The 10131-nt window shown below is 40.3% G+C and overlaps 1 long non-coding RNA gene across 1 annotated transcript; it reads left to right on the top strand.

Annotated features, from left to right (window-relative positions):
• Positions 1 to 274: 274 nt before the first annotated feature.
• On the top strand, positions 275 to 10107 carry LOC309871458. Its single transcript, XR_014315294.1, has 4 exons — positions 275 to 883; positions 1125 to 1442; positions 4764 to 4826; positions 9992 to 10107. It is a non-coding gene; the product is annotated as an uncharacterized lncRNA (long non-coding RNA).
• Positions 10108 to 10131: the final 24 nt, after the last annotated feature.

Here is a 10131-nt window from a genome sequence, read left to right as displayed (position 1 = left end):
ATGAAAAATATCATGAACCACCTCATTCAGTTTGTCAGGTAACACAGGCGAGCAATGTCAGACATGGAGAGAGGCAGAGAAACTTCCGAGTGTCATGAGAGAACCATGAGGGACAGCTGCTAGGAAAGCACTGCTGGGTAAGTTTATCTTAATCACCTTCATTCAGAGCTTGCTCTCCCGGCATTTTGGTTGAGTGAATTCACCCTTGCTCAGAACTCAAAGTCCTAACGCTTCCTAATGGGGTTAATCTTTGCGATGGTTCTCTGAAAGGGTTGGTACAGGAGGCGTGTCTGCCTCTGGACTGTAGGGGCGGTAGACGTGTCAACATTTGCAATTTGCTAGTTCCTTCTTCCTTGCCTGCTACTTCCCCCTCCCCCCAGTTCCATTCAGTCTTCAGATTAAATATACAATAATAGCTTTCTGTTCTGAAAACCTCTTCGCAGCCCGGGCTGGTGGGAATGACCGCCAAGTTTAGGCTTGCTGGTGCTCAGGGGATGGTTGGTTCTAGGCTAAGAGAAAGAACATGAAAGGAGCGAGTTCCTTTTGCAGAGGGGGCAAGGCTTTTCTGTCTAGGACCTGGAGAGCCTTAATTAGAGCAGAATATGGACTCGTATTCTGCTGATTTTATTTATTTATTTCTCTGCTGAGAAGGGATGCATTCTCCATGCAAAGGATTAGAAAATCTGTGATGACACTATCATTTAAAAGCAAAACCAAAAAAAGCCAATCTTCTGGGGTTCAGGGATCCAACTTGGAACGATACGTCTGCATCTAGGCCCTGCCAGAGTCCAGCTCCGTGTCTATGGGGCCTCAAAGCAGAAGAGAGAAATAACGCCTGTGAGTCACCAAGTCTGGCTGTTTGTTGGAAAACTGCTGTTGCCAGGTAGGGAGAGAGGTGGCTTTCCAGGAAACCCAGCCAAAGTTTGAGGTATTTGTGCAGCTGGAAAATAGATGACCAGGCTGGCCTTGTTTATGTGGGACATACTGATGTAGGAAAGACTAGAGCTCTTGGGGTCCTAGAGCTGGTTCAAAGCTGGGAATAGTAACTCTGATTCCTTTTAGAATAATCAAATTCTTTGCAGTTTATTTATTTTAACATCTCTTTGTGTCCCTCTCCTGGGCAGGCCCTTCCCACCTCCTGACTTGAGGACCGATGGACCTTCTAGACATTACTTCCAATGACCCAACTTTGAACTAACTGCCCAAGTGGAAAACGATGTAAAGTTATTTTCGTTCCAAAGGAGGATGCTAACAATTCAAAGGAATGAATTTCTAATGGTGGAACTGCAAGTCCCTAGGGTGACCAAAGATGTTTTGGGACAGGATGTTCTACCCTGTTTTGTTCAAATGATTGACTAGGTAGCCTCCTACTTTGCCCTCTTGAGAGGCTGGCTCTGCTCTTTGGAACTTCAGAAACATCCGACTTGTTGTCTTTCTCAAAGGTGAGTGGATTTCAGTCCACTCCAAGGATATACTGATAGTGAACATTTATAACTTGATATTATCAGTAAAAACAGTAGGTAAGTGCTTTTCTCATCACTTGGATAGCCAAGGGAGAGTATGTTTCACACATTGCCTTCAGGTGCTGAGGGGTGGATTTTATTACCTTCTCTTTATAGAACAAGAAGAACCCCAGAAGTTGAAACTGCTGACTCTAGGAGTGTCACCAGACATAAAGTGAGCTCTCTGCCTCTCTCACGAGTCTGTCTGGCTATCCACAACAAAGGAGGTAGCCAATTTAAGATAATAAGCCCAAAGAAGGGGGAATGTCTTCACATTTTTATTTTCTACATCAATCAGTTTGCAGCATCTGAGCTTTGTTAATTACACATTCTCCTTGTTTATGCTGATTTGCTAGTGATTTTTCCCTCTCTTGGCCTTTAAACAAGACAGTTTAGCAACAAGGCGCCCTGACGTGGGATTTTCTATAGCACAGACCAGGGATATTTCTTTCTTTCTTTCTTTCTTTCTTTCTTTCTTTTTTTTGTTAAGATCTTATTTATTTGACAGAGAGAGATCACAAGTGGGCAGAGAGGCAAAACAGAGAGCCCGATGTGGGACTTGATCCCAGGACCTCAAGATCATGACCTGAGCTGAAGACAGAGGCTCAACCCACTGAGCCACCCAGGTACCCCAACCAGAGATATTTCTAAAGAACGCAAAGGATTTAGGTCACAGATATCCAGCATAAGGCTGTGTCTGCTCTATTTTAATACTGCTTTTAAAAAATAATTTATGAGTTCAATGGGCTCCAGTTCATTTTTTTAAATTAAACTTTAAGTCATTTTCTAAATTATAAATTATTTTTCAGTTATCTTCCGAAGCTAGGAATAGGAACTGATTCCTTTAAGGATAATCATATTCTTTGCAGTTTATATATTTGAATAATATTTCATCTTAGCCAGCCGTTTACGAGTTCTGGCACAGGTTACCTGCATTCTCTGTGTCTCTGTTTCCTCATCTGTGAAACAGACACAAAAATAGTACGTGAAGACATCCATATTGTTAATGCCCTTAGACAATCTAGAACACTCTATCAGACTTAGCTATCATTAGCATATTATAGCTGTTTTGAATTACCAAAGTAATATGCACGTTCATGCAAGCCCTTAGAAATTTGCTGGCCCCGTCTAACAACTGATCACAGACATCCTCCCTGAGCAGGTCCCCTGGAGCCCTCTCTTTACAGAAGATGGGCATTAGCTCCTTGTCTGATTTGTCTGTGGCTCCAGTATTGTTTAGGGTAGCTTTTCACATTTCTGTATGGTCAAATCCTTGCTCTTTTCCTTACACCTCCTGGGTTATGTATAAGGCATAGGAAGTCCATCTCAGGGGCAAGCACTTAGAAATACACATCCCAGGACTGACAACAAAGACTTGCACAATACAAGAGAACTTTCCGAACATACATTAAACTTTGTGATTCATTAGTGTGAGTGTATTTTACTTTTTACTGGAGAAGTTCAAAGACTGAAATGCTTTTAGGTGTCGAGGGGAACGCTCCCTTCAGATAAAGACAAGAAACGCAGGACTGAAGACACCCCACAATCTGCACACGCCTCTTCAGGGCACCCACAGGCTTTTTATAGGTCATGATGTGGAATGAGTGGGGAGTAGAAGTCAATAATTCAGTGTTCGATGAAGTTGAACCTGCAGTTTAACCAGCATGAAGTGTAAGAAGGTAGCTCATTTCAGAAACTCATTGTCAAAGATCATGACAGCAAAATCATGGGGAGATTCAAAGTTATCAGCAAAGCCAGCTGAAGCCAGTAGTTCTTGGCATGTTCCATCAAGTCCTCTCTGCATACTTTCTGACATCTGGGCATTGAGACTATCTTTGAGAACGTCACTCAAAAGCATTTGCCAAAAAGACAGTGGATAATTAAAAAGAAAAAATTTGAGTGAGTGTTGTATCTTTGACAGTGAGGTGTTTCTTTTTTAAAAATTTTATTTATTTTTATTAACATATAATATATTATTTGTTTCAAGGGTACAGGTCTATGATTCATCGGTCTTATACAATTCACAGTGCTCACCACAGCACATACACTCCCCAGTGTCCATCACCCAGCCACTCCATCCCTCTGCCCTCACCCCCCAACAGCCCTCAGTTTGTTTCCTGACATTAAGAGTCTTTTATGGCTTGTCTCCCTCTCTGGTTCCATCTTGTTTTGGGTTTTTCCTCTCTTCCCCTATGATCCTCTGCCTTGTTTCTCAAATCCCACATGTCAGTGAAACCATATGATAGTTGTCTTTCTCTGACTAACTTATTTTGCTTAGCATAATACCCTCTAGTTCCATCCATGTCATTGCAAAAGGCAAGATTTCCTTTCTTTGGATGGCTGCATAGTATTCCATTGTGTATATATACACACAGCATTTTCTTTATCAATTCATCTGTTGATGGACATCTAGGTTCTTTCCATAGTTCTGCTATTGTGGACATTGCTGCTATACACATTGGGGTGCACATGCCCCTTCGGATCACTACGTTTGTATCTTTAAGGTAAATACCCAGTAGTGCAATTGCTGGGTCATAGGTTAGCTCTGTTTTCAACTTTTTTTTTTTTTATGGTATTATAGCTATGCTTTTTATTTTTTTCCTATTTTTTAAATTTTTTATTTTTTATAAACATATATTTTTATCCCCAGGGGTACAGGTCTGTGAATCGCCAGGTTTACACACTTCACAGCACTCACCAAAGCACATACCCTCCCCAGTGTCCATAACCCCACCCCCCTTCTCCCAACCCCCCAGCAACCCTCAGTTTGTTTTGTGAAATTAAGAGTCACTTCTGGTTTGTCTCCCTCCCAAACCCATCTTGTTTCATTGATTCTTCTCCTACCCACTTAAGCCCCCAAGTTTTCAACTTTTTGAGGAACCTCCATACTGTGTCCCAGAGGACAATGAGGTATTTCTATAAACATCTGACTACTCATGCTTTTTCCTACTCTTCTTTTTTCTCAGTAAATGCATACTATGTCTATACAAAGTGAGCACAAGTGGCTGAAAAATAGATAATTAAATAATCTTTTATTTTTGACTTAAAGACTGACAAATAAAGGGATCAATTAAGAAAAGAAAGCCTATTTTGAGGTCTTATAGATTTTATATAGATAGATAGATAGATAGATAATTCAACAAACATCATTTATTTAATGCCCACTATGTCAAAATAATTTTGTTAAGAGTTGTGAGATTTTTGAAGATAAAAAAGATGGTCTCTACTCACAATCTAGTTATGTTCTTTAATATTTTCTAGACCTTTCAGGGAATAGCTTAGAAGAACACCAAGCAATTGGAGCAGAATACTTTATATTTTATGGTAAGGACAATTCTCTGTGTGGTCTATCATGTAAATCAATCACTATACTCTTCAGATATATTATTTTTAAAGGCATTGGGTAGCTGTCAGCCACCAGGAAGGTCTTGCCTCTGGCACAGTCTTTAAACCCTTGTGTAGTCCTCTCCTGAAATGAATCAAGCCCTAAATGATCCAAACAATACGATGGAGGGGATAGCATGTGACATGGCAGGCTAGATCTTTAAAGGTATGGAGGCTAGCATCATGGTCTCCTGGATTGCTTACTCTAGGGGAAGGACTGGAATTCAGACTAATGGGAAAAACCTGGCAGGCAGATTGTTTTGTGTGTCTATGAGCTAAGATTTTAATAATTAATAATTCTTGGAGGTGGGCAGAACATAAATACATAAAAATCTTCACCACCGTATTGTAGCTGATGATTTCTAAGTTTTGCAGTAACTACTAAGACCTCAGACATCGCATCCCAATAAATGTGTAAGAATCAAATTATTTGGGAGCACCTGGGTGGCTCAGTTGACTGAGTGTCTGAGTCTTCATTTCAGCTCAGGTCGTGATCTCTAGGTTGTGGGATCAAGCCCCACATCAGACTCTGCCCTCAGTGGGGAGTCTGCTTGAGGATTCTCTCTCCTCCTCTTCCTCTGTCCTCCTCCCTCCCACCATGGCTCTCTCTTTCAAATAAATAAATAAATCTTTTAAAAAATGAAACAAATTATTTCTGCAGTATTCATAGCGTCATCAATTTTTAAATGTACAGCCTCTACAAGCTGCATTTGTTTTCTGCTGACAATTCTCTCATCATTCCTGGCAGTCTTCAAATCATTAACTTGGGAGGAAAGTTAATTTAGAATTTCTGGCCATCAGTCTGTCAACGACTCCATCAAGCAGTTTTTTGTTTTGTTTTGTTTTTTAAGTAGTCCTGGAAGGTAATTACGGTTCCCTTTGTATAGATAAGAAAATTATGGCTCACAGAGTGTAAAGGACCACAACCACATAACTGGTTAATGAGAGAGCTAAGAGTGAAGCCCAGCCTCCCGACTCCAAGCGAAGGGCTCTTGTTTCTTCACCTCTGAATGTAGACAGTCCAGAGTGCCTCTGGATTATAGATCAGATGTGCCTGTCCCTATCATGAAATGGCACGTCATTTGTTAAGCCCTGACTGGTGTGGTGTGCCAGGAAATGGATGTTTTGCCCTTGCGTCATGGAATGTTCATCAGACAATATCTATAAAGTCTTACCGTTGCGCTAGTACTGACCTTAGAAACTAAGGTCCAAGCTTATGTTCATTATAAATATACCCTATATCCATTGGCAAATAAAACCCACACCTTCATTTCATGGATCTTCCAGTCTAGTCTGGAAGCTTATAGTCTGTGGGATTTTTTTTCCCTTGGTTATCTACTTATTGTTTAATTATGGTTTTATAATATTATATGAATGAAAAACAGTAAGATGTTTTGACACTCATCAGATACTCAACCCTTGAACTTTTGTAAGGTTTGTTTTTCTTTTTTTCTTTCTTTCTCCCTCCTCCCCCCCATAAGGTTTTCTTTCTTTTTTCTTAAAGCTACAGCCCCAGATGGCTGAGTAATTGGATCAAGGTTCAGAATGACAAAGACAGATAATGTAACTGCAAACAACATCAACCTCCTTTGAAAGAGCTATTTTGGTCTTTCACCTAAAGTGACTTCTTTGTGCTGAAAGAGATTTTGGCAGCAGCTAGCTCAGCTGATGGCAGAAAAATCAACCATGAAATATAAAGGTTTTATAAGATTGTGACATGACCCCATTTTCACAGCTATTATATAATCAATGGCAAAACAGCAGGGGAACAAAAGTAATTTATACCTTACTTTTGGAATGCAATAAAATCTCTACTTTGCTGTCTCTAGATTTACAGTCCCTATTTTGTTTTGATGATGACTTCAATTAGTTTTTATCTCTTATGCACTAACCAACTGAAAGTGGTAAGAAAAGATGGTCAGAGGCATGCTATGTGGCAAAGAAAAGTCACTCGAGGCTTCAGAAATTTGCTCCAGGAAGTCCACCAGGAAGATAAAACCTCTCAGGGAAAGGCCACAGGAGAGTAGATAAGAATTAGTTTATAAGCAAACAAACTTGTTTTTCAAAGAAAGAGTAACAGTGGCAAAAGTTTTCAGTGTTTATCTCACTGATTAGCAGGTCAGGAAGAAGTTACTTTTTTAAAAAATTTTATTTATATATTTATTTGAGAGAGAGAATGCATGTGAGCTTAAGCAGGAAGGAGGCAGAGGGAGAGGGAGAGAGAATCTCAAGCAGACCTCGCTCCATCCCCTTACCCCAACTCCCGGAGAACAGAGGCCTATACCCGGCTTGATCCCATGTCCCTGAGATCATGACCTGAGCCAAAACCAAGAGCCAGCTGCTTAGCAGACTGAACCACACAGGAGCCTCAAGAAGTTATGTTTTTGAGACATTTTGGATGGATTGAGTTGGATGATAGTGGGGAATGGGGGACACCTGGGAGGCGACTTATCCATTATGCATATAAAATTGCTAGTCAGTCAGAAAAGCACACAACTCCTGATCTCAGGGTTGTGAATACAAGCCCCCACATTGAGGTTATATTGCTTAATTAAATACAACTTTTTATAAAAATTTTTTAAAATTTGAAAATGCTTTCTGAGCACTTACACTTACTGGGTACTTACTTATGTCACTGGGCTGGGATCTGGACTACAAGTAAGTATGAGATAGACATGGTCCTTGTCCTCAAAGTCATTCCAGTTAGTGGGAAAAACTGAAAGGGCAAAGGAATTTATTAAATGGAGGAACACGGGGATTCCTGGAAGGGACTATGAACTCACATTTGGAAAGTCAGAGGTTTTCTGGAAGAATTCCTTAAAGCTAAGATCTGAAGTATGAGAAAGACCAAAGAAGAATGTCCCTAAGGAAGGGAATTGTGTAAGTAAAAAAGCTCAGAGGCAAAAGAGAGCAAGTATGGCATATTTAAGGAAATGAAAATAATGTAGAGGTGGAAGGTTGGGGGACAGTGATAAGAGATAAGGCCTAGGGGTCCTCTAAGTCTACTTAAGAAATTTGAGATTTAGCCTGAGAGTCAAGGAGGGGTGTACTCAATCGTCATTTAAAAAAAAAAAAAAAAAAAAAAACAAGGGGTGCCTGGGTGGCATCCTGGTTGGTTGGTTGACCAACTGCCTTCAGCTCAGGTCATGATCCTCGAGTCCCAGGATGGAGCCCCACACCACATGAGGCTCCTGGCTCAGTGGAGGGTTTGCTTCTCCGTCTGACCTTCCCCCTCTGATGTTGCTCTCTCTCATTCTCTCTTTCTCTAATATAAATAAAACCTTAAAAACAAAACAAAACAAAAGAACAACTGGCTGCCAGAGAGTTAGAAAACTGTTGTCATTGGGATGGCAGATAATGGTGAGCTGTATTCAGATAATGGTGAGCTGTATTCAGAAAGTTGCTGTAAGGATGGAGAGAATGAAGAGATAGTCAATAGATCTTTAAGAGAAAGAATCAGCAGGGGAGGATTTGATTATGGATGGATACAGGACAAGCTGACAAAGGAGGAGAAAAAGTTTCTGACTGAAGAGTCCAACTTAACTGAGACAGGAGACACTGGGATAGGAGTAGGTTGATTGAAAGGTGGGGGAATGTTGAGTTAAAGGTGGCTGGAGGATGCGTTGATTTGACCCCCAGGAGACTAGGCTTAGTGGCTTGGGAATAAATAGCATTAATGGGAGAAGAGAAGATTCAAGACTGTATCTTGAGAAAGGCCCAAAATGAAGAGAAAGAAGAGCTTGTAAAAGAGATTTATATGGATTTTTTTGAGAGGGAAGAGAAAAACCAGAAGGAGGTAGTATCAAGGAAACCCAGAGACAAGAGTTTTCCAGAGGGATTGATCAAGTGTTCAATGCCATTGAAAACCAGGCAGAAATATCAGACTCCAACTGAGGGACATTCTACAAAATAATTGACATTTTAAAATGTCAACACCAAGATATAAAAAGAAAGATTGAGAAATGGGGTTTAAAGGAGACCAAAAAATCTATGAAAACTGAGAATGCAATGCATGATCTGAGATTTCCTTTTGCTGTATTTTCTATCATTTTTAATGGCTATATAATAATCCATATAATTAAGTTCATTCCATTATATTTGAGTTAGTCATTTTATGAAACGAACAGGAAAGTAATTTAGTATTATTCCAGACTTTCTCCGGTCACAATCTATGTTACTTTATTTTTTAAAAAAATATTTTCAAAATTTATTTGACAGAGGTAGAGAGAGAGAGAGAACACACAAGCAGGAGGAGCAATAGAGGGAGAAAGAGAGAGCAGACTCCCTGCTGAGCAGGGAGCCCAATTCAGGGCTGGATTCCAGGACCCCGGGATCACAGCGTTAGCTGAAGGCAGACAGTTAAACATCTGAGCCACCCATGCGTCCCTCTATGTTACTTTAGAAGGATGTTTTGTTAGATTCTTTACACCAAAAAAGTGAAAAGTTAATTTATACATTTTGATTACCAGTGCTGGAAGAGAAAATGAAATTTACAGCTGTTGTGTTAGGTTGGTCTGAATATGTTTTTACTTCTCATTTTATCTTTACATTTGCCTTAAAATTTGGCCTATGACCAAACCTCAGGCAGCATTATTTAAAATATTCATCTCAAGTGAAGTACTCCCTAATTTATGGGCTTCTATCCTAAGACAGGCAGCTGTAGGAGGATGTGAATGTAAAGGACTGGTTCAAGAAGGTGGTGAAATGGAACAGTAAACTCAGTCTCCTTTCTGTGGTTCTGCAATTCTGGCAGTTGAGTAGGGCTAGGCTGCATGCAACATACTAAAATATTTTCATTGTCTTTGATTAGTTTCTCTCTATACTTTATGTTGTTGGTTTTTTTAAAGATTTTATTTATTTATTTGACGGAGTGAGATCATAAGTAGGCAGAGAGGCAGGGAGAGAGAGCGGGTAAGCAGGCTCCCCGCCAAGCAGGGGCTGAATCCCAAGACCCTGAGATCATGACCTGAGCCAAAGGCAGAGGCTTAACCCACTGGGCCACCTAGGCGCCCCGACACTTTGTTTTTTTAAAACGTAAACATTTAAATTTTTCAAATTTAAATTAAAATTTTTTTTTTCTTGTTCCCTTTCGTGTCCACCAAAAGCATTTATCTGTAAGCTTTTAGAAATTGCCCAGACTGTCAAATGCGCAAAACTTCCCTGGCTGGGCGAGTGCCCTCAGTCAAGATGGCTGCGGTACGTTCCATCGTCCTTGCTTGCCCTCAGCAAACGTGCCTACAGCGAC

This window comes from Mustela nivalis (genome assembly GCF_964662115.1).
Source record: "Mustela nivalis genome assembly, chromosome: 8".
In the NCBI taxonomy this organism is placed as follows: domain Eukaryota; kingdom Metazoa; phylum Chordata; class Mammalia; order Carnivora; family Mustelidae; genus Mustela; species Mustela nivalis.
Note: the sequence above shows the minus strand (reverse complement) of the source record. Positions and strands in the feature narration are given on the sequence as shown.